General features: G+C 37.5%; 1 long non-coding RNA gene across 1 annotated transcript in view; it reads left to right on the top strand.

Annotated features, from left to right (window-relative positions):
* The first annotated feature begins 2,129 nt into the window (after window positions 1-2,129).
* The window catches only part of LOC121068031, a 38,512-nt gene continuing 13,482 nt past the window's right edge, over window positions 2,130-27,159 (top strand). Inside the window, exon 1 of the long non-coding RNA XR_005818568.1 lies at window positions 2,130-2,394. This is a non-coding gene — a long non-coding RNA (uncharacterized LOC121068031). The remainder of the gene's footprint in view (window positions 2,395-27,159) is intronic.

The raw sequence follows: 27,159 nt of genomic DNA, 5'->3' as shown, positions 1-27,159 counted from the left end.
GGGAATGTTACAAGTAGTTATGAATCACACATGTTCCGTCCAAACCATAGGTGTGAGCCGCCTAGTGGCTAATTTGAGTTGGGTGTGTTAATCCCAGTGCACTCCACACATACCAACCCTTTCTCTCTGCCTAGACTCAGAGTTATTGAATGGAAATAGAGAAGCTGGCAGAGCCAATAAACTATTCCTGTAATGTAGATTAATATTTGAAAATTGTATTTGTGCAAGTTTCTTACAACTTCACTACACAGCTTGTAGAGTGGGTACAACCTGCAAATGTGTTTTATGACAGAATATTTTACCATCCCTATGTGGTGGGAGCTTTTTATCACTTTTCCTGTTATCCATTCGTTTTAAATTTAGAGCTTCTTGTTTTGCTAGATGGTGAGGAAATCTAGTGAGTACTGGGTGTAAGAGAGAGAGAGGTAGCTAAACAATTCTTCCTTATGTTTTTGTTTTATAGCAAATGGTAGAAAATCAGATGTCAAAATCTAATAACATTTGTAAGGGCCTATTGCAGTCTGCAATTCACACTATTTTATTGTCTTTTCATTATTAACAGAGTAAACAATTCTTAGCCTAAAATATTCACTGACTTATTTTCGGGTGTCTTGTATACTTCATATGTCCTATTGTTTATATTAAGTGACAATGCTAATGATGTCTTTAGGTTCAGTTAAAATCAAAGAGTAGCTTCCCTGTGTTTGAAGGGCAATCTGTTATGAATCCCTGAAATGAGGACAGGTGAATACCATACATTTTTTACCTTAGCATTATCCTTGGAGTATTGCAATTAGGAACAAATTGAACAGAGCAGCAAACCTAACTTCCTATGACTTTACATGACAACTGCAGACAGCCACAGAGCTGTCAGAGCCAGCACTCAGACTTCTCACCCCATTACTTCAGTGGAAATGGGTGCGATACCAGTGCCGTATAGTTTTCTGATTTCTCCTCCTCAGACAGTTCAGGCTAATCCAGCCTCCACTACAGCTAAAGAAGTGAATATGTAAACTGTGGCTCCACTACTGCACTCATTTCTGTGCTATGCCCAATGTTTTCACATATAATAGATACTAACACACCTTTAGACTTTTCTTCACCAAACTTTCAGCTGTAAACCAGATTAAACTCTATCAACGGTAAAAATTATTAGAAAATTGGTTTTCAAGAACATAAAACATGAACTTTAAAAGACTTTCTAACAATCCCTACTTGCTTAGAAAAAAAAAAAATATTAAAAAAACATTTTCATTTCTTTCTTTTGTGTTGCAGGTAAGTGAACTAGACTTAAAGCTTAAAAATGATTCTCGGTCTCTAGCCACAGATTTCCCCAAATCTGTATATCTCAGGTAAGAATTCAGACGTCTAATCTTCAAAACCAAATTTGGTGTGGTATTGCAGGTCGATTTCTCTACCCAAAATTTGGAGTATATACCACATGAATTATGAATCAAATTTAAAAGCACCATCTCTCCCAACCTGTGTGATTCCTCAGTGGATCTGTGGATGCTCAGAAAATTACTATTTTAAAATCTTTATTTATCTATGAGGCTTTTACTTGATTTTTTTTTTGTAGTCATAGCCTAATTCTGTCAGTCAACCAATCAGTTATCCCCATTTGCCAACGAAAGAAAGGTTTCCACATTCAGCTGTTCCATGAACATAACATAAAAACTATATAAGTTTCTTCGGTCAGTCATCTCAAAAAGTCCCTAAATGTAGATTAAGTTTGTTTTACTGATGAATCTTTGCCCCAAAACACTGCATACAGAGCATATGTTTTGAATTTTCTGTATATGTGTAATAATAAAATGTTCCTTTATTCCTAATCAAAACACGTACTAGTACATTTTAGGACACTTTTCTTCTTAGCCAGCTTGAGAGTTGATTTGTATTTAGCTAAATGGTTTTTTTTATAGGAAGTTCAATTCCATTCTGAAGAGACAAACATTGCATTCTTCGGATAGTGTGCATTGCAGAAATATCAGAAATGTGTGGTGTTATTTAGGAATGTGTACATCCAGAAGACTATGCATGCTTTCCATGCCTGCATAATCTAAACCAGAATATACAATTTGAAATGATCCTCCCTATTACCCACCCAGTGCTGATTTAACATTATGTCTTTCCGAATCTTTGGCACTCCAGGAGTGTCATTCACCCTGGGGCTGACAAGGCTGTCTCTGAATGCTGGGATTCATTTCACTGACTTGAATGAGAATGATCTTGTGTCCAGTGCCTGGCTGCTACCTGCAGCTGTCAGGAAGTGGTGATCAAGCAGAACCACCAAATTTCCATGTGGGGACTGCTTCAGTCCCTGCTAAGAAAGTAAGTTTAATTGGAAAAACTGAATGAAAAAGGAGGGACTGTAACCATCCCTAAATCACAAAGGTGAGAGCTTAGCCTTAAATAAGCACACTGACTGTTTTTGTTTGTTTGTTTGTTTGTTTGTTTGTTTTATGTTTTGGTCATTAAACTGAGCAGTTAACAAGTTTATTTACCTTCTCTATATGGTTAATTGGCATTTGCACTGAAGTAGTTTTGGAGAAAAGGGATAGTTTTGTCATTAAAGTTGGGGATTGGGATACAGTAAACACAGGATCATTTACCAGTTCTGCCACAGACACATTATGCTATAAATGGCATGCTATCCAACTTCTTTGTACCCTTATTCCCCAAATAGGGGATAATATTGTTAAGATGTTGCAAGGCTCAGTTGTAGGTTTCTAATATATACAGGCCTTATGATGAGGAGGGCCAGTAAGTAAGCAGACAGTGAAGATATCCTTACTCTGGAGAAATTTTCACTGAATGTGAATTTTGCCCTTATAACAGTAAATTGCAGTCTGTAATTACTTCAGTAGTTGGCAATTTGGTAGTAAAACCAGCAGGCCCACAGTACGGGCAGATGCATCTGTAGCTATTATTTCATGCAGCTGAGATCAGGATTTGGCCCTTACATTTAAATTATCCTGATGACTTCTGCTTCTAAAAATAATCTAGAAACAGATTGCTGAGGGTGAACAGTATGCTGAAGTACATGCCCATCTATGAAATCTTCTTTTTTATGAAGACTTAAAAGAGCATTTGCCACAAGGTCTCCCTTTTCTATTTCAGCTTCAGCAGTCTATGGCAAGAAGTGTTGGTGAACAAAATAGTTTGCCAGATGAACAGAAAACAGACCTAGCTTGATGTTGGTTATGGCCTGTTTACAATACTGGCTGCAAAATTCAAACCTCCCCCTACCCCTCCATAAGTCTGAGAGAAGAGTTTTATTTAGACTATGGAAAAGTGGTATTTTTCAAAGTACTCGTCCAGAGATCTGGCTGCAAGGGATATTGTGGGTAACAGCGTCTTTTGCCCTTTCATGAGTGCTTATAATACTGGTACTTTTTGTTCTTGCCATGACTTCTGGCAGGAGATTCACTCTTTTGCCTTTTTGATGAAAATAACTACAACAGGAGTGTTTCTTTGACATATGTGAGTTTTGGACTCTGCTTTGTACCTCAGAGTGAGAACATATGTTGTCTCTGGAGGGCCTGTGTATATTAGCACAACATGGAGGGCTTGCTATGAACACCAAATCTTCGGAAATCACAGTGGGTTTGAGATTGTACTGGTTTGAAACACTACTGCAGCTCTGATGAATTCATTCTTTCTCTTCACTAATACCCATACTTTGTAACAGATATGCAAACCAAGCTGTGGTCTGGACTCTGTCTTCTATGTTCTTCCTCCCTTCTAACTGTTGTCTAAGACTCGATTTCATCCTTCATGGGGCTCCCACAGCCTCAGCCTGTTTATTTTTTCCAGTGTTGAAGATAGTAGGGATAGGGAACAACAATTTCCCTGAGGGCAGTAGGAAATATTAAATGACTGTGGTTAAAAGGCAGAGGAGATGGCTCATAGCTAACACAGCTAACACAGCTAGCTTTCGTAGCTAACACAGTTGTGGTTGTGATAACATTTTAATTTTGATTTATGGAGTTGTTTGTAGAGAGGGTGTGCATAGTAGATAGTTTCTCCATCCTTCAGTGGTGCTGAGAGGCATCAGAGCTAGAGTAATGCTCCTTCTGAAGCTGCCACATAGTGTGATAGGCTTCCCAGTAAACTTACATGGAAAATACACTTCTCCTTCCCACGGATGAACAAGAGGACACCATAGGAACAGCAGAAGCTATGAGTGAATATTGTGGGGGTAGGCTAAGCTAGAGGAGAAGATCAAGGTCTTCACAGAGCATCCAGTTTGCAGAATATAAATTCACAGCCTGTTACTCTTTTAAGTGGTCTTTGAAGCATGCTTTGAAGCACCTGTAATTCAGGTGTGGAAAACTGTGGAGTTTTTTTCATTCTCACTATGGTTCATCAGAAGGGTCAAATCAAGTATCTGGATCAAATATACCTGTTTCCTAGTTTGGTGGAGTTGCAGAAAGAAGGCAAAAGAAAGCAGTTTGTAAATCAGGATAACATTTAGAGATTATATTATAGTGCACTTGGTCTGGAATAAATAAAACAAATTAATTCCATTATTATGAGGAAGGGACTTCTGAAGTTGTTGACAATTGTTTTTAAAAATTACAAATAAAGAAAATGTAAGTCCAGTTATGTGATGAGACTGATTTTACATAGAATCTAAACAATGATGTAGAGTTTCTAGAGAATAGTACAACAAGCTACAACTGAATCTTCACAAAACTCAGCTTTCACTTTTATTATGTAAATATAAAGTGTTTCAAAGAGTTGTGTATGTTCTTTACTACCTAAATCCAGACTAGGTCCATGTGGCTGAGCAGAGTAAGTTCTTTGTTTTGGACTGACACAGTTACAAAGTGAAAGTTCAGTGATTTTCACTAAGAATTTTATATATTAAAAGCTTACTACTGTTCTGCCTACTGAAGCCCAGCCAGGAACAACAGAGGAAGGCACTGTGCTGATGTCATTGTCTAGAGCTGTTGGGACTACATTTATCAAACTAGACATGCTATGTAAGCTAAATAATGGGTTGCAAGTACTGAGGGTCTTAAATCTAGAAAGCCTCATACTGTTTTGATAGCTTTAAATAGAGCTCCACTTAAACTGGCAGTGAACCTAGAGAAAAACCTCTACACTGACTACACTTTCATCTGCATCACTGTTCTTCAGTAGCATAAAAAAGTATGTGAGTTCATGCACTGGGAATGTGTGGAGACAAGAGGTTTCTAACCATACCTTTGCTAGTTCCAGAAGTTGTAATCTTGTTTGAAAACAAGTATTTGTTCTAAACTTGAGACATAGAGAACATTTGATATCAGTCTGGGGTGGTTAAATGGCTTTTCGTATGCATTGCCTAAAAGATTGCTGGTAGAAGTGAGTTATTTTTAAACCCCAAATCCACTAAAATATTGTTGACATTCACAGATAAATTCTGAGACGTGGGAGGAAAAGAAAGCACATAGCCTTTTTTTTATTTAAAGTCTTATCCATCAAAGAAATAGTTTATAACTTATATATAGCATTGTTTTTATTTTGCTTAGATTTTGATTTTCTAAAGATGTGCGTTAGATTATCTCTCTATATAAAGCCACTGCTTTGTCCTTCTCCCTGAAAACATGAAAGCAAAAATGTAGGGTTTTCATTCCTTTCCTTTATGGCTTCCATATAGGGTGGAAGATGGACCTGTTGTGCCCAGTGAGACAGACCTTTCTGCAAAGTCTAGAGGACAGCAAATTCAGTGAGAAAGTTGCTACTCCTTGAAGACTTGCATTTCTAGAAAAATCTCAACTAAGGATAATTCTAGCCAATGTTTCTTTCTGATGTTAAATTCTTAATTTCTGGTTGACTATCACTGCATTGCCTTTTCTTAAAACTTTGTTATATTGGTAATTTATGAGAGAGGAAGCTTCGTTCCCGACTCTATGCTGCTCAAGCCATCCTGGTGATAAGCATAAGTCCTTTATTATCATTTAATTCAGTAGGAGCAGAGAGCCATATCTTCCACACAGATAAGTGCAATTACTTTAAAACTCCAGATGACAGGAAAAGAGAAATTGACTAAAAGGTGCAGATGTTCAGTTTACAATGAAATATACATACACATCTGTTTTCTGTAGGAGTTATTTGCTTAGCTCACCTATCACAATTGAAAATTTTCCCCTTTATGCTCCTAGGATTGGCATGTAAACTATGCAGCTTTATTAAAATGATGGTTTAAAAGTCATTGCTTGGGAATTACATCTTCTTCCTAGTCTAGAAAGTGAGTGCAGCTTTTGTTGCTGAAATTTCCACGTGGCTAGAGATCTTATTGAAACATGGGATTATCAAAATAAACTTCTCACAAACAAATTGTATGTAGTCAAGTTAATTGACGTTTACTGACTAATCTAAATATTGTCCTTTTTTTTCTCAAATAAACAATACCACTACCAGTAACAGCATCCCAGAACAATCTAAAGTATAGACAAAGATTTAAGGACATTTATTATCCTTAACATTCTCCTTAAATGGAGAACAATCTCATCTTCCTATATAAGTAGCAGGTGGGGTAGTATGTAAGTCTGATTCTTTTAGAAAGTACAGGCACAATGTGTCCAGCAGTTATAAGCTGTGAATAGAACACAGTTTTTACTACCCTTCTCTTGTCATTTCAGATTCTAAGAAGTATCCTTGAGTGGTATTACAATTTGTGATTGATATGGGAGGAAGACTGGCTAGAACAAGAAATAAGCTTTAGATCTATATTTCAATTACATTACATTTCCTGGATAGTAACATTAATATTTTGTCTTCAATGTATATGAATTAAGCTCATTATTTAAGCTCATTGTACATATTCATAACTCACCCCTCCCCCCTAAAATTTATAAAATTGATAAAGATAACAGAATCTTTAAAAACATGTGGAAGTTCTTGAAAATAGCAACATTATTCAACTGAGAAACTTTAAAGCTTGCCTAAGTGAGCACACTCTTAGCCTCATTTATGGAACAAGTGCTGCATAATGGACAACCACACTGTTCATTCTGTGTGAGATTATTTTTAATAGTGACATTATAATGCTCTTAGATAACTGACTTTAACAGTTTAATCTTAAAAATCAGACATACTCTGGCTACTGCAGTGGAAACCTTTACCCTGAAAAACAGTTTAGAACAGACAGAATAAATAGCAATTGTAAAATATTGTTCCTTAAACTTACTTAGGTGGCAGATTCTTCTGGGAGCCTCTTAGAATTCTAATACACAATTAAAAAAAAAAAAAAGGGGGGAGAAAAAAAGTCATTTTTAAGCTTCTGACATCACCATGTTAAATTACTGCTGTATCTCTTATAAATCACTGGAAATGTAGTGTCAGTTGCTAGGAGAGAGACTGCTATAATTTTTTTCCAAAAATGGCTTAACTGTTTGGGACATAGGAAATGTTTCTGAAGAACTCTCAGTTTCTTTTGCCCTTTGAAGTGTCTCAAATTGTACAGAGTTTTCCTTTCCTTTCCTTTCCTTTCCTTTCCTTTCCTTTCCTTTCCTTTCCTTTCCTTTCCTTTCCTTTCCTTTCCTTTCCTTTCCTTTCCTTTCCTTTCCTTTCCTTTCCTTCCCTTCCCTTCCCTTCCCTTCCCTTCCCTTCCCTTCCCTTCCCTTCCCTTCCCTTCCCTTCCCTTCCCTTCCCTTCCCTTCCCTTCCCTTCCCTTCCCTTCCCTCTTTTCCTTTCCTTTCTTTTTTCTTTTTCTTTTTTCTTTTCTTTTCTTTTCTTTTCTTTTCTTTTCTTTTCTTTTCTTTTCTTTCCTTTTCTTTTCTTTTCTTTTCTTTTCTTTTCTTTTCTTTTCTTTTCTTTTCTTTTCTTTTCTTTTTTCTTTTTCCTTTCCTTTCCTTTCCTTTCCTTTCCTTTCCTTTCCTTTCCTTTCCTTTCCTTTCCTTTCCTTTCCTTTCCTTTCCTTTCCTTTCCTTTCCTTTCCTTTCCTTTCCTTTCCTTTCCTTTTTTTCTTTTTCTTTCCTTTTCTTTATTTTCTTTCTTTTCTTAAAAAAAAAAATGTAATCAAGGACATTTTTTAATACTGTCACTCCAAGTAGCATCAGAGGAGGGATTGATCTGTTGGGACAACATGAGGTTATGTAGGAAGAGGCTGTTGGTCTACTGTGTAGCCCAGAAATCAATCCCATGGCTATTTTCACCCTTAGCACAATTCTATCAGTAGGTCAAGTAAGTTTTTGTTTGTTTTTTTTGTTTGTTTTTCAGAAGTGCAGCTTAAGTTTTTCCAGAGAAATTCAAGCAAGCATTAAGCTGTGTTGCTGCTCTCTGCATTTACAACTCTGAGAACATATTCTACTTAAATAGGAAAAAAAAAAAAAAAGTTTCCTCCGTTTGTAGCCCCTTCCTCAATGTGACAGACATCTGATACAGGAAGGTCCTACAGGCTAAGGGGGAGAATGTGGAACCCTAATTCTAACATTTGCCCTCTGTTCTAGGTTTCAAGGACTCTTTCAAGAATCCTTTTGTCCATTATTTGGTAAAAATCATTGAAACTAGTCAGTTTGTTTTGGCCAAGTTTAAAACTGATTCAATCCATTTTGATCTAACTTTTAGTAGTTTCATTATCCAAACTTGTATGCATTTTGAGGGTTCATGCAATGTTGGCACAAGTGTTCTTAGTTTCAAAAGTGTTAAAACATCTTTATCTTTCACCAGGGTCTTATTTCTCTCATTACACCATAGAAAAAGAAGCAAAAGCTCCTCATGCTGCTGCTAAGTTTTATTCTCATAATAATAACAAGAAGCAAACTGAAACAACGCAAAATAGGTCATTTCTATTCTATCTTGTATATATTCATATAATTTAAAAGGCTTACAAGACAGCTGGTGTTCTACAAAAACTGTCAAAGTGACAGAAGTTAATACTTATTTCAAGATCTTCATGAAGTCATATCAATTCAGAATAGCTGATTACAACTGATGATGCACACAGAAGAAAATTAGAGAATAACAAATGTTTGAGTACTTAAATAGCTTGATAATGTCTTTAGCTGGAACATCACCTGTTATTAAGGGAGGGGGAAGGGGTGAGGGGGGAAAGGGGAAAGAGAAAGGGGAAAAGGAAAAGGGAAAGGGAAAGGAGAAAAAGAGAAAGAGAAAAGGAGAAGGGGGAAGGGAAAGGGAGGAGGGTATCTTTCCCAGTAGTGCAAATAGCCACAGTATTAGAGAAAGAATAAAGAGAAATGTGCTTTAAAATATTTTCAATGAAGAAGAGCATTAAATTAACTAAGAATGCAATATATATATTCTATCAAGAGATTTACAAAAATCCATGGCCTGTTACAGGCCATGGCAACACCATATTTACTGAGCTACAAGGCTACAGATTTTTGGCATAGTTTTGCTGATTTGGGGATTCCTAATAATCTATACCATTCAGACTGATGAATTTGTCTATCTACCTATCTTCTGAAATGTCATTCCTACACAATGTTCATCTTTTACTGTTTTGTGAAGTTCTTCTCCTTCTCTTTTAATTCCTAATATAACCCTGTTCTGTATATTCATGTTTCTGCTACACCATACTATTTGGCAAAACTGAACTCAGAATTCAAGAGGAGATTACAGATCATGGACTTATATGTGGCTCTAATACTTTCAGTGTTGAAATCTGAGTTTATTTACACTCAGTATCCAGAAGTGGACGGTAGAGTCTTTCTTTCTTTAAATATAAGTGATATTTTTGTTTTATTGTTTTTTTCATAAAATTATGTAGTAATTCACTAAATAGATGACTCTTGATGTACATACCTTGGGTTGAATTATTTATTTAGGACTGATCAAGTGGGTACACATTACTGTTTCTAACTGGGTGAACATGAGTCAGTTTGGCAATAACATGATCTTTTAAAATCCTGTTTTCATCACAAACAGTAGAAAAGTTGCTTTTCATTAAATTTTAAAGCTTAAAGAAAATGAACACTTGGAGAGTTTTCAGAGAGTATAATACCAAAGAGTGTGTGCCTTTCCAGAACAAAATTATCTCAGTATTTCAGAAAATATTCACAGTTAAATTGAGTCTGAATTCAATCAGATATTTGTTATTGTTTTCTCCATATCTTTCTGAATATAGTTCAATGTGGTTGTAATGTTGAGTCATTTATTTGAAATTCCTGTTTCCAAATTTGATACCACATAGTTGTACTTTCCATGATACTGGCTGTATTAAGGTCCATCTTGATTGGCACCATCTATAACAGTAATAGACATATATCAAAGGGTAGGAGATCATTTTCCCCAAAATACACTAACTTCTATTCATCTATGATTCACTAGAGCTGTAATTATAGCTTTAAATTGTCTTTAAATTGTCCTTTTTAGGTTTAGATGGCCTCTAGCCTGCCTTTGATGGATTTATTCCATAAATCACTGTACTTTCATTTTGAAAAAAAAGAAAAAAAAAGATAGGTTTTTGACATTCACATTAGCTTGAGGAAACAAATTCCGTCATTTTGATACTTGCTGTTGTCTGTTTCACACCTTGACAGCTGGTAATCTGATTTGGTGTCTCCTAGTTTGCATATTATGAAAAACAAGGAAAAAGTTTTCTGTTCACGCTTTCTGTGCCCTCTGAGATTTTACAGACCTCTCCCATATCCTTGCCTCAGCTGTCTCTTTCCTGGCATAAGAGATGTACTTTATTCAATCACTCCTTTTACAGCAGCTTTCAAAACTCTTTGTCACCCTTGTCTCTTTTCTCTGAATATTATTCAGTTCTTCTTCAGCATTTCTCAGATGAGGAGAACAGAACAGGGCCCTCTGTTCAAGACAGGGCTGCACTCTGGACTCAGTCACATAAGGAAATTTTCTCTTTTTTACTCAGAGCCCTTCTCTCTAACTCCTACTACTTGGTCTGCTTCCATGGCTGCTACTCACTATTCATAGAACTATGAATTATAACTCCCAGATCTTTTTTTCCTGAACAGTAATCTCTAATTCAGTTTGTCACTGAATATGCATGTGTGTATGTGTGTGCAAGTAGTTTCGTTAATTAGGATATATTTAGTTATTTTTTTTCTCTTTGTACGTTGCTGTGCATTTATTATCACTGATTTTCATAACATATTTTATTTCCATCATTACAAACCTTATACACAAATTTACTCCTATGTTGAGTTAATGGAAATTTTAAAGGAATGTTTTCATTAAAAATAAGTTGGTTGTCTTACTTCACCCAGCTATGACTTATTATTGTGCAGGATGAGAATAACTATTAATAAAGTATTTTTTGTGGAGTAGTTTTGTCTTCAGGAATAAAAATACCAATAATTTAACTTAATCTTATATATATTCGACATGAATTAGGAGAAAATTTTATGAAAGAAAAATGATCTACAACTGATTTGTTTTTGTTTGTTTAATATGAAAATAAACAGTATTAATAAAGTTTAAACACATTATTCAAACAAAGCATTACCTGTAATTACTTCAAGACCTTTTGTCAGTACTTTTCATTACTTGGCTGTGTGCTTAGCAGAAAGAAGGACAATATTAAAATGGACATAATTCTGTCATTAGATACGGATATGAGAGGAATTGTGGAAAAAGCAAAGAACAACAAAATGCTTTCAGACTATGTCCTTTTTGAATGTTCAACTTGTTTTAAATTGAGGTTTCAGGCAAGTTAACACCTTGTATAGCTGCAAAGCTCCATAATATCAGACTCAGATGTTGAAGGAGGACCATTAACATCACCTTATTTGACTATAACACAAGAGATTGGTCTTCAGTAACATTATTTATGCAGACCTATGACACTAGTTATTTGTAGAAGAAAAACAAATAGTGAGGAAAAAGGGAAGGGAAGGGAAGGGAAGGGAAGGGAAGGGAAGGGAAGGGAAGGGAAGGGAAGGGAAGGGAAGGGAAGGGAAGGGAAGGGAAGGGAAGGGAAGGGAAGGATGAGTATTTGGACTAGTTAGGATTGTTGAAGTACAATGGGAATTTCATGCCAGAAAACATTATCTGACTATAGTCCCTCCTTTTTCAGGTTATATTAAGGTAGGATTGTCTGAGAAAAGTATTTGAAATCATCTGACAGAGCTGTAAGTTTGATCCATCACTTTTTTTTTTTTCCATAATGACTGATGAGAAGCTACCAAACTGTCTTTAAATCCTTACTACCCTCCAACTTGTAAAAGGAAAGGCTCAACTCTGCTGGGCACACAAGAAGGATAGAAAACCACTTTCCCCTCTATGTACTCCACCATTCAGGACCAGCCTTTCACCCTTAACTTGTTCTCAGCCCAGCGACTTCCAGCACCTTCCTGCATTGTGTCTTCATGCTGAGTTGCAAGGAAAATTTCTTCCAAGCACCTCCAAAGACTGGCAGTCAGCCCACACCTTGCCCATGACCTTCCCAGCCCTTATGCACATTGCCAGCTCCCCACTTGCTGAGCCCATGGCTTCTCTCCTGCCCCAGGAGTTTCTCTCATCTGTGAACATGTGGGCTGCTCCCCAGGAAGGTGCCACCTTGCTTCCCACCAGCTGTTTCTACCTAACCCAGATTGTGACAGGTGGGATATGGCCACCTTCTCCTTTGACCAGCAACACTTCTTTAGTAAAGCAGAACATATGGTCCACACAGAGTAAACCAGGTGCAAGTGAAGCATTTATACCATCTGTCATGATGTGTGAAAATAGAACTCTGACATGAGCTAGAACATCTCTTTTAGAAAGAAGATTGGACTGCTAGTGGTACTGACTTTGGCAATAAGGTTTGAATCCAGATATATGTTTTTTCTTCCTGCAGCAGTTTGGGAGTATTTGGAGCCAACTTCTGGGTTCAGGCTGTACCTAGGGGAGGTGTCGGGGAGGAAGAAATCACTCACCATTTAATATGGAGCCTTGCAGTTCTGTCAGCAAAAAATGAGAAAAATATTTGCCACCACAAATAATTATTCAATTAGTGAATAACTGTTATTCAATCTGAATTTGAATTGGGTGCCTGTGCTCCACATTGTTATGTGGGTGAAGCTATTTCCAAAACTATACCTGCACTAGAAAATGGGAAAAAAATGTTGAAAGGTTTTAAAACAAGGATTTTAATTGTAGTGATACATGCAGTTTTCCAGTAATTTTGAATGAAAAAATAAGTTTGAGGAAAATATAATTAAGTAGAGAAACATGTGAATAGTAAATCTAAGTCAAAGCAAATTCACTGTCCTATAAATCCTTTTAACTTTCAGAAACCTTCATTTTCTGTAATAGGATGAAACTTGGTGCATAGACAAGTATTCAAAAGTGCTTCAGCTGTGACTGTTTGGGAGATTACCTCTCCTAGGTAGAGACTGAACTGACTCCAAGGTGAGTTCAGGGTTGTGTTGTTTACTTATTTTAGGTGTGAGGTGAAATTTAAGAGTCTAGTTCTTTTCCACTGGCATTTAAATTACCTCATTTTAACTTACAGCTGGGTCACAAAGAAAGACAATATGAAAATGAACATACAAGGCTACAGCTCTACACACTCTTGGTGTCACAAAAAAAAAAAAAAAAAAAAAAAATTAAAGAAAACCCTGTGTGGTTTTGTTAAAAATGTAGATAATTTCCATATTATTAAAATGTCTTTAGGAACATCACAGTTCTTGGAAGAAGTTAATTCAAGACAGATTTTAAAGAAAATGTGAGGAAGTATTTAGCAGATTACCAGGTGAATTTACAACTGCAGGTGTATATCACAACAATATTTTGCACTAAACAATGAAAGCTGTTGGAAGTACCAGAAAGTGAGCCAATGGTGTAGTTCATCTCTGGACACAGGAGCCCTGTACACTGAGCAAGGGCAGTGTGTGAGCTGCAGTAGACTAGGTGCAAATCTCCCATCTTTTGGTTCTGGTATACATCCTGATTTAGTGCCGCTTAACAGGACCGTCCCAGACCAGTCCTGCCATGAATTGGAAAAGAGAGTTTCTTGTAGGAGGACAAATTGGGGATCATTACAGTGCTGAAATTATCATGTGCTTAGATTAGAACATTTGTAGGTTCCTCTAGATCAGCTAAGGTCTTCGGTAGGAGTGTTGAAGTAGTTGAAACAAGGAGACTTATGAGGTCCAAATTGCTACCCAGAGACACATGTGGAATTATTTTGAAGGGTTGCTCTCCAGTAATGTGTGAGTGTTTTATAGGTAGTTTGGAATGCAGGAGTCTAGCTTGAGGTCTGGCAAATTTTATTAATCTCAGCAGTTTTGTAAAGCTCATTACTGGAACCTCAGTGACCTTCATGAAACTGGTGCCCTTCAACCATTCCTAATTTGGCCTTGAATGTTCACTTTGGTGTTACCATTTAGTCTTGCACATTTTACTTTGATGTAATCTTTCAGATAGACTTCATTTGAGATATAGCTAGTGAGTTCTTTTGTTGGTAGGATGTGGCAAAAATGCCACAGATCCAAGTTAATTTTAACAACCTCATTTTAAAAGAAAGCATTAATTACAGCTGTTAAAATTAACTTGGATCTGTTTTTAAAGAAACCAGTAACTATTTTATTCTGGCCATGTTCCAGAAGGATACATATAATGCTTAATGAGCTTCTATTAAAATGCTAGAAAAAAAGCCAAAACTTGGTTTGGACTGGCAAAGTTTAGGGAAATCATCCTGAACAAGGATGTTACTATTGTTGTTCCTATAGTTCTCATGTATGTTCTGTTATAGTTTGAAATGGAGAGGATGAACATAGATGCAGAGGATATTTTTAAGAGTTTAATCTCTGGGCAATATATATATATATATATATATATATATATATAAATAAAATAATAATAATAATATTTGAAAATTTAACAAAGGAGTTAACTGAAAAAAAAAAAATCTGTAGTATTTTACCAAGATTTACAAATTGCTTATGGAAAACACATACTGGATGGAGAATACCCAATAAAGTGAAAGAATAATCTGACGTGTCATTGCTGAAGTGAATAGTGAAATGGCTCATACTAAATGGATTATTTTCTTTCACACATTATAGTGTATTTTTGAATGAACAACAAAAAATGCATATACTGAAAATAAAAGTTTTTCTTTATCATTTTATAGATAATATTTTCTATTGATATATAGAAAAATCTAGAGATTTGCCAGTCAACCAAACCGAGAGATTTGCCAATCTATGTAGTGAAAATGAACGATCAGAAGAAACTGCCCTGGTATACAAGACATATAACACAAATTACACATCTTAATTACAAGTAACTCCTCAAATGCTGGAAATAATATTGACATAGAATACCATAAAAGCTTGTAGCTCTTTGTTTGAAACAGTAAATCTCAATTAATCTCAGGGGCTTCTCTTTCTGTAATTAGTTCTTAGCAGTATACACAACTGGATTCTGAGCAATGAAAATATGAGAACATGCATCTTCTTTCTGTGATGAGTTTGTACTAATAAAAGATCAGAGTATACAAACAATTACATTACTAATTTGTTTTGGTTTGTAAGATTTCTTTTATCTTTGATTCTTTTAAGCAGCAGACATTATCAGTAATTCTAATAATGAAAAATTGTTATTTATATAATTATTATTATCACCATCGCTGTTTGAAACAATTTAGCACTCTGCAGACATAAAAATGTACATTACTATTTGAGGTAAACTACAACTTTTTTTCTTTTTTTTTAATTCTATGAAAGTGTGATAAGAAGGTCTGATTCAAAGGGAGAGAGAATGAATCTAAGTTATAGAATTATAAAACAATTTAGGTTGGACAAAACTACTACAGGTCACCTTATGTAGCTCCCGTGTTCCATTGTGAGCTATCTTCAAGGTCTTTAGTAGCTTCTGTCATTAGACACAGATATGAGAGGAATTGTGGAAAAAACAAAGAACAACAAAATGGTTCCACACCATTTCCTTTTTGAATGTTCAACTTGTTTTAAATTGAGGTTTCAGGCAAGTTAACACCTTGTATAGCTGCAAAGCTTCATGATGTCAGACTCAGCTGTTGAAGGAGGACCATTACCATGTGCTTTGCAAACAGCTTGTGAAACCTACTGAAAAGTAGCCTGGGTTTCAGATTCAGAACAGTATGTGAAAATAGAAGTTGCACAATATCAAAGATTGTTTATAAAGAAAAATCAAAAACCTTGGAAAGTAGAAACAAGACTTTCCTAACAGAAATTGAAGTCTCAGGTTTGATCAATAATTCTGATTCTGATTTTCTAAATCATTTCTAAATAAAACAGTACTGGTATCAGCCTCTTTAGTAAGTGCCTTACCAAAATTTAAATGTATAATATGAGGTTGATTTTCACTATTTTCTGAAGGCCAGATTATGGTAGCATTACCAACATTGAATATTACCTTCCTGTCCACCTTACATTAAAAAATAAAAATAAAGTAATAAAATGGGAAAAGATACGCAAAAGAACCACAGAAGTTACTTGCAAGTTCAAAAAAGAGGACACGTAGTTAGAAAGCTGCAGAGCTCTGCACTTCAGTGTATTGAAAGGAAGGCTGTGAAGTGCTGTTTTCAGGATTTTCTTCATGAAAAGAAAACACCTGATGATGAAGTCTCTTTAAGTCAGCAGAGCGAGACTACCTGGCAAAATGACACGTCATCAAAGAAAAGTTAAAGTCAAAAAATCAGTAAAGTTGATTTTTTTGTTTTGTTTCATTTTTAAGTGAAAATGACAACCTATTGAGGTGAACTCCTGTCCTGGTTTCAGCTAGGACAGAGTTAATTTTCCTCCTAGTAGCTGGTAGGGTGCTATGTTTTGGATTAGGATGAGAAGAGTGTTGATAACACACTGATGTTTTAATTGTTGCAGACCAGTGCTTATGCTACACCAAGGACGTCATGCTAAACAATATATAGGGGTGGCTAGCTGGGGGGGGGGGGGGAGGGGGGGAGGGGGCAGCTGCTCAGGGATAGGCTGGGCATTGGTCATCAATTTTGGCACCCAACATGGGGCACAAAGTGTAGAGATAACAACAGATCTGACCAGAGTGTGTTAAACTAAAATTGGTATAAGTACTAGACCTGCTTAATAGTTGCTAGTCACGATGTTGATTGCTTTAATCTCAGGTCTGCCATGCCTGTTTTGCAAATTGAGTTATATAGCACGTTACTTTCTGTATGTGCTCCCTGTCGTGCTGTTTATCCTTTCCAGGCCCTGGTTTAAGATCATTATGTTACTGTGCAGTGTAACACTGGCTTATGATATGATGAAATTGCTGGTCGTGAGACTAACCTGGTGTTTGTACTCAGCACTGTCGTCGACTCTATACTTTGGAAACCATATCTCGGAAACTATCAACAATTACACCTATTGCCTTTTTTTTTCAGGGAGCCAATCTGTGGAGGGGACGGGGAGATATTATTTCCTACTTGTTCACTCTTCCTTTCTCCTTCGCCCCCCTCTTATCCTCCGAGCTAGTTACGATAGTTCTTCAAGATTTTGAATATCCTTGGGATGTTCAGACCAGCATGTTCTTATTGTTATGTCTCCTGAATGTGCTTCAGATTTTGTTTAAGGTTAAACAACTACTTAGGAATTCCATCCAGAGATGTCCTGAGGTGGGATGGCTATGAATGGCAGGGAGTGTGGGAGTATATGGGCAGGTTTCTAGAGCAGTGGGCACCTCCAGTGTTTTGGAAATTCACCCCTGAACAACTGCAAAATCCTAAAAAATTGTTAGAATGCTTGAAAAAGAGGTGTCATCACTCTGGCAATTCCAAAGAGACATAAATCACTGCAGCATGCTGGGGTCTGGCCTATGCCTACTGAGCTGCAATCAGTGCTACTATAAACCTAGTGACAGACCCTGTGGCCACTCCAAGTTCTGTGACAGGCCCATCAACCACTCCAACCCCTGCAGCCACTCCAACCCCTACAATGGACCCTGCGGCCGCTCCAGCTCCCGCAGCCGCTCCAGCTCCTGTGGCCGCTCCAACCCCTATAATGGGCCCAGCGGTCATTCCAGCTCCTGTGATGGGCCCAGCGGTCATTCCAGCTCCTGTGATGGGCCCAGTGGTCGTTCCAGCTCCTGTGATGGGCCCAGCGGTTGTTTCAACCCCTGTGGCTGGCCCAGTGTGTATCCCAACCCGTGTGGCAGGCCCTGTGGCTGGGTCAGAGAAACGAGCTGTAGCAGTGCAAGTTGCCCCTGTAGACAAGGTGAAAAGATGGTATAGAAAATCAGGTCGTTTTGAACGCAGAGAAACTTCTGCTAAGGCTAAGTATAGAGAAGACAAGGCTGGGCCATCAGAGGAACAGGAGGATGAAGATGAAGATGTCAAAAAAACAAGAGTAACTACCCAAAACCCATACCAGCGTGAGCTATGAGATGTGCGAAAAGGTTTTGGTCGCTGTATAGGTGAGCAGCTTGTCACCTGGCTGCTCCGGTGCTGGGACACTGGAGCCAATTGTCTGGAATTAGAGGGCAGGGAAGCCAGGCGGCTGGGATCCCTTGCTAGAGATGCAGGCATTGACAAAGCAATTGGAGGTGGAGCACCACCTTACAGCCTCTGGAGGCATCTCCTGTCAGCTGTGAATGAAAGGTATCCCTTCAAGGAAGAACTTGTATATCTACCGGGCAAGTGGACCGCTATGGAGTGTGGGACTAAAAGGACTGTTGTGGTTTAACCTGGCCGGCAGCTAAGCACCACGCAGCCGTTTGCTCACCCTCCCCTCCCCCCTCCCTCTCTGGGATGGGTGAGAGAAATGGGAAAATGAAACCTCTGGGTTGAGATAAAGACAGTTTATTAAGACAGGAAAATAATAATAATAATGATAATAGTACTACTAATAATACTAATAACAATGTGTACGAAACAAGTGATGCACAATGCAATTGCTCACCACCTGGTGACCAATGCCCAGCCTATCCCCGGGGCAGCCGCTCCTGCCCCCCCACACCCCACACACACAGCTCGCTAGCCACCCCTATATATTGTTCAGCATGACGTTAGATGGTATGGAATACCCCTTTGGCCAGTTTGGGTCAGCTGTCCTGGGTCTGTCCCCTCCCAGCTCCTGCTGCACCTCTAGCCTTCCTGCTGGCAGGACAGAGTGAGAAGCTGAAAAGTCCTTGGCTTAGTGTAAGCACTGCTCTGCAACAATTAAAACATCAGTGTGTTATCAACACTCTTCTCATCCTAATCCAAAACATAGCACCCTACCAGCTACTAGGAAAAAAATTAACTCTGTCCTAACTGAAACCAGGACAACTCCCAAGGCTGATGATGGAAAAACTCTCTTTTTGTTCTTCAGTTCAAGACTGAGCGCAATTCTGAATACATGTCAGCCAGACACAAGGCACACAACAACAAAAAAAATGTAAGGGGCTTAACACATAAGCCTTTAGGTGAAATGTAAAGTCTCTTGAAAAACAGAAGTATGACCTGGATGTTCCAGTGATCCCTTCTGACCTAAATGCTATGAAAGTAAAACAAAACAAAAACAAACTATGAGTCATATCACTTCTGATGTAATAGTCTCTCAAATGGATTTTTTCAATCCGATTAGTTTTGTAATGCCGTCAAATAAATTGGTCATATTTTCCTGGTACAATTTGTCCTTTACATGTTTTTTACCTCTCTGCAAGTTTTCTGTATTAAATTATACCTACATTTGAATTAGTGGAAGCATTTTCCTGAAGAAAGAAATGGGATCAACTGAATACTGCATAGGTCAGCTGAACAGGTCATACCGATCATCTTCTGTTTTTCAGCTTGATTTACCAGCAGATAAATCTTCTGCCAGCAGGGCTTTTCCAAGAATTTTTAAATATTATCAGACATTTGGAAAGATCACTTCATAATACTTAATTTACACACAGTCTGGACTGCTTGTTTGTGATATATATAACTGTATGAGTATTGCCTTTTTTGTTCTTTGACAAATGCCTTACTTCTCAAAAAGGCTTGTCCAAGGAAGCAAGAAAAAGAGGGTAAGACTGACAACCGGAAATATGTGCTGAAAACTGTCACAGAGAAATATATATATTCCTTTTTTGTGCCTCTTCCCTCCATTGTCTGCAGTTTAGGTAACACAGAGTGAATGCCTTGAACAGCTTCAGGCAAGCCAGTGAGGAGTACTTATTGTGCAAAAGGAAAAGAAAATAGGGGAAAAGGGAAAAAGAGAAAAAGGAAAAAGAGAAAATGGAAATTTCTGTGACTAGAAAGTTCACCCAAGAGATAGAACATATCAGTTACACCATCAAAAAACAACCAAAAATTAAAAAAAAAAAATAAACAAACAAAAATTAATCACTACAATAGACAAACTCAGAGGGTGGTGAGGCACTGGAACAGGTTGCCCAGAGAGGTTGTGAATACCCCAACCCTGGAGGTGTTCAAGACCAGGTTAGATGAGGCCCTGAGCAACCAGATCTAGTGGAGGTGTCCCTGCCTATGGCATGGGGGTTGGAATTAGTTCATCCTTGAGGTCCCTTCCAATCCAGGCTATTCTATGATTCTGATTCTATGATTCTATAATCTTGTGATACAGGATTCACATGGGACAATGGTACATCACAACTTCCTTGTGATTGCCTGCTTACAGTATAGTTTCAATTGTGCACTGGTCTGCAAATGACTGCATATCGTCATCACGAAGTTAATAAAGACTTAATAGTGCTTATCTATTCATTACAAAAAGTTTCCCCTGTTCTCTACCATCAGGGAATTCACCAATGACCAGTGCAGCCCAACTGGCCTATTGATAAGGACTGGAAAGATCCTCCCAGGTTGAACTGAGTTCCCGACTATGACAGGAAACCACAAGCTATGTAAACAAATGGGTAGGAAAGGAGATATCCAATTCTGTATTTAGCAATTTTTAAAACAAAGAAATACTCTGACCAATAATAGACAAAATTAATACACATGAAGGATTTATGGAAAAGTTGGTTAAGGATGCATTTTTTGTTGTCTGATCATAAGAAACACATTTCATCTTATATTTGCCAAATTCCTATAGATTTTTTGAGAGATCCATGTATATTTCTTCCTTGAATTGCTCTCTTCAGAGGTTTAATGATTAACTATTAAGATATTCCAAGTGTTAAATTTGTCGCAGTTTTTGGCACATCTGTTTTATGCAGCGTTAACAGTGAACAATATGAATCAAATCTCTATTTACATAGCTGGCAGTTGTATCATATTATTTCAAAGGAAATCATTGGTTATACTACAGTTATGTAAACTGAATATTAGATGGTCCTCTCAGTTCTTCTGCTACTTAATCTTTCTAATTATAGTCCATAAAGCCAAGAGACACTCACATGCATTTGAAAAGGCTCAGATTCCTGTTATCAAGGAAGAGAACCTGCCCTAACATTTCAGCCCTGTGGGAAAAGAAGCTGTGCATCTGCAGCTTTGACCAAGTGGTCTGCTCTTGGCATCTGACCTAGGAGAGGAAGCAATAAGATTTATTTTCACACTAGAGCAATTAGAACAGATTGCACATAACACTGAAATTCTGTTTCAGAGGAAAGTTGCAGATTTGGTTCCATTTAGCTACTTAAATTTACGTTGGCAAAACCAAGTGCACGCAGAGATCCATTCACAGGGCCAGGGCCTTTCTCACGGGTGCAGCCCACAAAAGTGGAGAAAAATATGATGTTTTGAACAGATGGCTAACAAAGTACTAAGGATTTGCTCCTTTTCCCTCTTGTCTACTCCCTGATACCACATAACGGTGTAGTTCCAGCTGAAACACAGTACTGAATAGGTCCTACTGGCTGATGACCAAAAAGAGGACATGCATGCACACTAATTTAGATCTTTAGATCACTCTACAACTTCCTGAAGGGAGGTTGTGATGAGGAGCGGGTTGGCCTCTTCTCTCAGATAACTAGTGATAGGACTCGAGGAAATGGCCACAAGTTGCACCTGAGGAGATTTAGATTAGATATCAGGAAAAACTTTTTCTCTCAAAGAGTGGTCAGGCGCTGGAATGGCCTGCCCAGGGGTGTGGTGGAGTCACCGTCCCTCACAGTGCTCAAGAAGTGCCTGGACAAGGTGCTACGAGATATGATTTAGTAGCATAGTGGGTAGTATTTGTGATAGGAGGATGGTTGGACTAGATGATCTTGTAGGTCCTTTCCAACCTTGTGTTTCTATGACACAAAGGAACCACTTTGTCTTGTTTTGGATCCCATAAGTGTCTTGGTACAGTATCCTAGAAAGAGGTACTACAAATGCTTAATTTCCATATTCACATGACTTCTTTTGATTTCTTCTGAAGTTATCCATGTCTTTTCAGAAAGTTCTCTTGAGTATACCAATTACAGGAAGACACTCATCAGCTTACAGAATAAAAGCTGTAAGGAAAGTACTAAAAATATTTTGTACTTTATCATGCATGATTTATTTAACTGAATACCCAGACAGCTATTTCTGGCTTGAATTATTAAACACACTTATAATTCTTCAAAATTCCAAAGACAACCACAGTATCACACAGTAGGAAGCATATAATTTGACAAGGCTGAGACAGAGCAAAGAGTATAGTTTTACATGTGAGTGCCTTTAGTAGTTCTGTTTTGGGGTGATACTGGCAGAAACCATGCTGGAGCTAGAAATGGAGCAGTCTGACCTGAACCTGAACACATTCATCAGCTCCTGGAGAAGATAAACTACTCTCACAAGTCAGGACATTGCAGAAAACATTTCTCTTTGACAAAAACAAAACAACAACAACAAAACCATACAAAAGATGCCTGATATGCTAAAGGCCCCCATTTATAAATCCTTGCAGGGAAAGTAATGTTTTATAAAAATTCAAAACCAGCCAATGAGAAACTTTTCCTTTCAAAATGAAGAAGGCTAAGAGATTTTGAATGGCTCTTTAATGAGCTTCACATTGACATTGATTTTATATGGAAAATTCATACATAGGATGATTCTGCATGGCACTATAGCAGTAGATAGTTAGAGAGAGAGGCAGTGAGTAAGCTGAAGGGAGCCAAAGAAAAGTCTAGCTCATATTGTCATGCATCTGCATTTATCCCAATGAAGTTGTACCTCTCCTGACCCATGTATATGCCACGTATGATCCAAATTTGAACCTTTTGTTTCTACACAAAGCTGCATTTTGTATATTGGTATATTCTCATAGAATATTCTCATATTTATTCTCATATGCTCATATTCTCGTATTCTCACCTGCTTATACTCTTTACATAAATATAAACCACCAGTAAATTTTTTTAAAAGAACATACCATACACCTTTTTGCATTGTGTTTTGTAATAATTTCAAGAAATACCAGAGAACCAGTGAGACAGACTTACAAAAACCAGCCTTATGCAGAAGTAATGCTCTTTCCTTCTTGTTTTTAACAATCACACTAAATGCTTATTGCTTATAGCAAACTAGATTGCTTATTACTACACCTAAGAAATTAAAAAAAAAGAAAAAAGAAAAAAGAAAGAATGAAAAGAAAAAGGAAAAAGGTTCTTAAATGTTCAAACTTAAAAACAGTTCTCAGCTGTTTCAGATGTTTCTCATATATCATACAGACAACTGTTTTAAAGAAAAGTGTCATTTTAAAATAATAATATAGTTTTTGTCAGAGGTGACCAATATATCCTGATTGTGTTTCTTCTTGGATCATCAATATAGGATGGGTGGATGTGAACTTTAACCTGTGGTTTGCTAGTGTCCTTTGGCAAAAGGAACTTAAGCTGGAGATCATTCCTGAATTTAGTTTGATTGACCAAATGCTGTGCGATTTATCTTATTAGGAAAGATGGCTGACAGCAGACTCTGTGTCAGCATTCCAGATGAGTGCAGTTAGCCACTGACAAGCCTATGGGAATTGCAATACAGTATTTTAAAAGATGAACATTCCATTGCCAATGCAACTGTCATTGCTCCTTGATTGGAATTGCATCTTGGAACATGAGCATTACTGGGGTAGTATGCAGGTCATATTCCTTTTATATTTAATTTATGCAGGTGCAGTTTTCTTCATAGATATAGTAAACAGGAAATATTAGATACAAGTTCGATCGGTTTAAAATAACATCTCATACTGATTGGACTTTTAGGAGACCAATCTTTGGCTACTTCGTCATGCCTTACTTATTTAAAATCTGATTGTAAGAAACAAGAGCAACATTCTGATACAGAAAAAACACATAAGAACATATTCACGGTAAAATAACCACCTTGCAAACTCCCCTGCACGCTGAAGTGAGGCAATTTTTGTTCAAAGTATTTTAGTAGTAGAACTTCATCACCGGAACAGAGATGTAAATGTCACAAGCTTAAACGTTAGAAGCCTCTCTAGATAAATAATAATTATCATCATTAAAAAAAATGCTCCTTTAAGCACTGTCTCTTTTTTGGATTTGCAATAGGGGTTCAGCACAACTTCAGCCATCGGGTGCATGGTACCTCATTGGTTTCTGTTGGCCTTTGAAAAAGCCCTTCCGTGCTGTTTAGCATCCTAAAACCTTTTCACACACAAGTAAAGAATTCAGCCTTCAGCTTAACATACAGCCATGTTTTTTTGGGACCTATCAAAGACATTACTCTGATCTTCTTTCAGGGAGTCTGTATCGCTGAGGTGCCTCAGCAGTAAGAGGTTTCTCTGCTGCATGTAACACTGACAAAGAAGGAGAGATGAGAAAGTTGCTGCTATGCAAGTTTCATAGATATTGTATAGTTTCATCTTCCAGAAGGGGCTCAACCTCCTCATAAATTTGAGCTGGAAGGAGATTAGGAGGAAGAGATCCCTCGAACAATCTAGGGTGCTGCATTGTGCCTGTTTAAAGAAAAGTGTTAGAAACCCTGCAGTGGGCTGGGACCCAGTCAGAGAAAGGGGAAATGGCAATTCTTTAGGGAGAATAAACAACTTCATATTGATCCCAAACATGAGAACTACTGCTGCACAATGCCCAGACAAGTTCAATTAATAAATGTGTAGTTTAAATAAACCGCATTCCTCCATTGTGTTTTCTCCTTTCAACTCCAGGACAATGTGTGGAGGGCACAACATAAATTTCACTCCATTTGTCATGCAATACTTAAAATAAATATACGAGTCTTTTGCTGTAAAGGACAGGTCAGGTGTTGAACATTTTGAAAGGCAATAATGCTGTCAAATTTAATAACAAGAATTTAGAAGTGATCTAGCAGTTTCTCATAAAATGAGTTTTATTTCACTCAGATATTGAAGCAGAATTTTAAGGTCATTAACCTTCAACATAGGAAAATACCTTATATTTGTTTTTTTTGTTGTTGTTGTTGTTTTATTCTTTTGGTTTTTTTTGCTGTGTTGTTTTTTTTCCCCTGTGATTTTATTCAATCAAGTAAACTTTCTGTTTGTGTATTATTACTTTTTCAGTACAAATACTAGAAGTTTTTTAAGGCCTTACGAGTATATTGTTAAGACCCAGAGAGTTGGTATTCATCTCAGAGAGACAGGAAAGGAACAGAAGAAGATATCTCTTCTCATTACTAGGCTGCCTGACCTGGCCTTTTGTGGAAAGTAGTTCAGAGCTTTCTGAGCTGCTGGTTAGCCGCAGCAATGTACAGCTCCTGTTCCATGTTGTCTTTATCTGATTATGCCAGGGAAAACATAAGAAAATAATATATACCCAGCGTGACCATTTCTGGATCATCTGGAGTTTGCTTTGTGCAGTCAGCTTTTCCAGTTTGGCAGTGAATGGGCTTTAAAGACATTTCATTCTCCTCTACCACCCTATCAAGAGACACGCAGATAGCGCACACAGTCTGCATGGGCTTCCAGGAGTATTCCTCTTCAACTATTTCCTTTCTCAAGTGGAGAGTCACCACCATGCACCACCAGCAGAACCTGCCCAGTTGTGTCTTGCTGGTCTCCCAGGCATCCAGACAGCCTTAGGGTTGCACTGCCATTCATCTGCTGCTCCACACACCAGAAGCAACACCAAAGGACCTTGATTCGGTCTTTCTTTCCCATGAACCATGTGTTTTCTGTCTTGTGGGTCAGAGTTTCATGTTCAGATGCCACTATGTAACTGAAGACTTCTTCAGATTTTCCTGCTAATCCTCATCAGCCTCAGCACTCCAACACCATTTCCCTGGTCAGACTATCACAGGTCCATTGTGGGAGACCCAGAATCTCCCACAACGCAGCTTTAGCTCAAAATACTAAATGTGGAGAAGTTTGGACATTTATCTGGACACATTTTTTGTGTGAAATGTCCAGAAGCTGCAATCCCCACCCAGCCTCTCTGAGCCACAGAGCTGGCTGCATCGTTCCTGCATTCTTCCCCGCCCAAGGAGTTATAACGACCTTTCCACCAGGATCTCAGCAGCTCTCAGCTCTCTCCTACACTATTCAATAAAGAACTATGAAAGACCTCCGTGTAGTTCTTATAGTTTATGGCGGAATGATACTGTGTACTTCATATTCCATTTGTTATCTAGACTTTTGGCTTACAAAATTGAGCTACCTTCCCTGCCCTGCCCTGCCTTGACCTACCCTTCCAGCTTATGTTTTTTTTTGTTTGTTTGTTTGTTTGTTTTTGTGGCAGTGAAATTTCAGATCATGTTAAGCTCAAAGGATGGAAACCACAAGAATAAAACAAAGTCATGACAATCTTAGTTTAAATCACAGCGATATGATGCCAAACATATTTGCTCCTGGTATTTATTCCCCGTAGTCAGAATCATTGCAAATAACAGCCCATTTAAAACACCTGGATTAAGTCACTGACAGAAAGCAAAGCAAGAGCACTGTGCACACATCACACTGTCACTGGAAATTATCCACTTGCATTGCCTGAAAAAATATTTATATTCTTTGCTGCTTTGAAAAGACATGACAAGATGCTGATAAACAGAAAAACAATTATGTGACTTGTTACGCAAACAATATGAGTGACTCATTAAAACTAACAATCAAGATTGACTTAGTACCTATTTATTTTTGCAGCCCTCAAAAAGAGGCATAACTGAAGTAAAATTGATTAAAGACAAATATTAATTACTGTGCTTACACCAGAATTTGTCCTGAAGTGTTGCAGTCACATAAGAAAGCTTAGTGTTCATTTCCTCTGGATCAGAAACTGAGGTAATTCTAGAAGAAATTACTATGCTAAAGACTTTGGTATATTTCACATTGAGAAAGGACTTACTCCTAAGGTTTACTGCAAAATATTCATCCAGCCAACTCACATAATAGTAATGATATCAAGCAGAAAAATATAGACAATATTTAGAAAAAT

Source organism: Cygnus olor, chromosome 3 (genome assembly GCF_009769625.2).
Source record: "Cygnus olor isolate bCygOlo1 chromosome 3, bCygOlo1.pri.v2, whole genome shotgun sequence".
Lineage (NCBI taxonomy): Eukaryota > Metazoa > Chordata > Aves > Anseriformes > Anatidae > Cygnus > Cygnus olor.
This window is presented reverse-complemented; position numbering and strand designations above follow the sequence as displayed.